The sequence below is a fragment of the Pundamilia nyererei genome, unplaced genomic scaffold (assembly GCF_000239375.1).
Source record: "Pundamilia nyererei isolate P.nyererei 1_Seehausen unplaced genomic scaffold, PunNye1.0 scaffold00001, whole genome shotgun sequence".
NCBI lineage: Eukaryota > Metazoa > Chordata > Actinopteri > Cichliformes > Cichlidae > Pundamilia > Pundamilia nyererei.
In genome coordinates, this window is record NW_005187402.1 from 5,548,845 (window position 1) to 5,552,071 (window position 3,227).

Genomic DNA, 3,227 nt, shown 5'->3' on the forward strand with positions numbered 1-3,227 from the left:
CCTCCCTGTAAGCCGTCTCATCACCGTTGGTGATAAGACCCACCACTGTAGTGTCGTCCGCAAACTTCACAATGATGTTGGAGTTGTTAGTGGCTGTTCTCTTGTTGTTCTCTTTATTATTGTAGGGTCTTTACCTTATAATATAAAGGGCTTTGAGGCGACTTGTTGTGATTTTTGGCTCTATATAAATAAAACTGAATTGAATTGTGTGGGAGCAGTTGCAGAAGAGAGGCATCACTGCTCACAGTTAGGATGGGTTAAATACATAGAATCAATTTCCCCTAGGGGGATTAATAAGGGAAAAAAATCCAGGCATGAGCACACACTTTTATTTAAAACTGCATTTGAGTTCACATCCCGCCATGGGAAGATAAATGTCGCCAACAAATCAATACTCTGATGGAGTTTCGTACTTTCATTACACACCTCTTGCTGCAGCTAATTGTCCCGCAAGGTGAAGAAAGGCATGCCTCAGGAAGAGCATACCAGTGTATATGTTACTCAATATCACTGGATACAGCTGATAAGCATATCAGACACAGCTCTCTCTGTCAGGAAGCAGGAAGGAAGTGAGTCAGACGCACCGAGTCTGATCTGTACCACAGACTGCAGTTTATGTATAGGGAATCTAAAAAACAGAGTGAAAGAATTATCATAACCTGCAGGGCGTTTGTGCAAAGCAAAGTTTGGCTGGATTGATTTCCAAAACTCATTCCAAATAACAAGAAGCAAGTTGAGCGCAAGGGCTGCAGTAATGATAGATATGCCCGTATTGGATTCTTTTATAGAGTGGGAGTGGAGCACTATTGTTAGATCATAATTCAGACAACCTGCTTCTTTCAACTATGGTGGATGAGTCTCCCAGGAGGGTACTGTTGTAGTCATCTGCATTATGTGTGTGCTTGCATGCTCACACATAATGCATCCACATCCACCTAGACACGCACATGCACACACACATTCTGTGGGCTCATACAATTTTGGTGTTCGTGCAGTCCCCAGGGCGCTGAGCAGGACAGGAGATTTATGTTCTCTGTCGTCCAGACACGGTTCTCCCGGCTAGCTCCCCACTCATTAGAGCTCCTACATGGTCATACGTGTTACTCTAACAAGCTGAATAAAGCCTCCCTCCAAAGCCTGATGGATTCGATGGGTGGAGTGAGTTCTCCTCATTGCAAGAACCCCGAAGGAGACGTCACAATACACGAAGCAGCGCAGCAACAACTTATCTCCATCGAAGCGGGAGGGGGGGGAGAGAAGGACTACGGTGTTGTTCAGCCATCCATCATGGTTATACACATTTATTAGGACTTAGTTTAATGATCCTTCCGTGGACATGGAGATGCACTTAAATTAAAATGTTTGGTTTGCGCTGTGTCGTGTGTAAAACTGAGGCGAGGAGCCCTGTTATCACCGCTACGACTGCAAGTGAAGCCAGAGAGCGTGTTTGCTAATCTCTATAGTTACCAGATATGAAATGAGTGTTGTACTCATTCACTCCCGGTTACAGAGACCGGAGTAAACATGAAGGCCAAATGAACAAACAGATGAGTTGTTTGTGAACTGCTCTGCTCACAGGGTTTATCAGTATTGTTTCTAATCCACCTGATAATGAATCCAGAGTCTATTTTGCAACCCGTGCCTGACTGGTCATGGTATGTGCACGTGTCTTTGTGTCTCTGTGTGTGTGTTGATTACAGCAGAGCTACTGATGTATCTTCCAATGAGAGCTGTTCGCATTGGTGGAATTGATTACAACGTAAAAAGAGCTGTGCTTTGTTATAAATTTAATTTCTTGTGAAAGCTCGGGCAATAAGCGGTAATATTGCTGCCAATGAAGCTCATTTCATCTAAGTCTGCACCCTGGGATTTAATCAAAAATCCTTTAGCTGTTCGCTTACAAGTGTTGAGATCAGGCTCTCCACTACAGAGGAATACATTATAACGATTTCTGTATGGGAGATATATTGCATGTTCTCATGCTAACTGCTGAGGCTCGGATCAGGAAAATGACTGACCAAGCCACAGTTAATAATCTCCCACTGGACTAGTTTTTTCTTCTCTTTTTACAACCAAGGCAACAAAGTTGCACACAGGTGAAGGTTGCAATGAAGCAGCCATTAGTTGGTAAAGCGAGATGGGAGACAACCAGCCAAGCATTATTTACAACTTAGTTGGCGTAAGACGGGCTGAAGAGATGCCCCTACATGCTCCACACGGCCCATATTTCACACACAGCTATCAAGAAGTGGCAAATAAAATGTCTGCAGTCAAATTTTACAGACCAGTAAAGTGTAACTTAATAAAGGCGGTGAAATGCGTGGTGCATTGACTGCCTGTGCAACAACATAGTGATTCCAGAATGATGGAGGATGCCATTAACAGCATCATTAATGAGCCAACTCAATGCCTTTGTAATCAAATGAATCCATTCAACGGCCTAACTTATTCAAACAAACAGCAGGGAGTGAAAACAGCGTTGATAGCACAGCCACAGCCGGCAGTGCGTTCCTCCCAAGCCTTTCCTGATTAATCGCGCTAGAATTTTTGCGCGCTGGGTCATTCACCTCAGCAGTTCTGGCACTGAGAAGGACTTGGATGGCTCTTGGAAAAAGCGCTGTTTATCATCGCACCAAGAGCAGGCTTTTTTTTTTTTTAATGTAGCACAAGTCAATTCATTCATCCTAAAAGTGTTTGAGTTGGCATGCGGCGCAGGTTTTTAAAAAGATATTTAGTGATCTGGGGAGAGTTTCACTTTTCTAACGCAACATCCAAAGTAAACCTTTTTCACTTCCAATGATAGTGGATCAGCGCGGCACAGACAGAAAGCCATGCCATTGTAAATTAATCAGGTTTGTGGAGGAGAAAGAGGAAGAAAGCATTCCTCAAATGAGACAAACCCCAGCCCCAGCTTGATGCCGGCAAACCCTGGCTGTGTGATATGGCCAGCTTGCATTCTAGAGCCAAGGCAAATTTAGAGCTGATAAAGTTGGCCAGGTCTGTTACAGAGAACCTCTGCGTTATCACAGCTCCGGCCAATTATCTGTACAGATTCCTCCACTTGTGCGCTTGTCTATCACTCCAGGGGCACAGATGAGAGCCAATAAGTATGTAGGAGTATTTTTCTTTTAGGGAAATAACATTAGAGTCAAGTTGTGCCTTGGCTGTGTGACTGGGATTCCACCACTGAGTCACTGTCAGATTTGTGCCTTTTTTTTCACCTCACT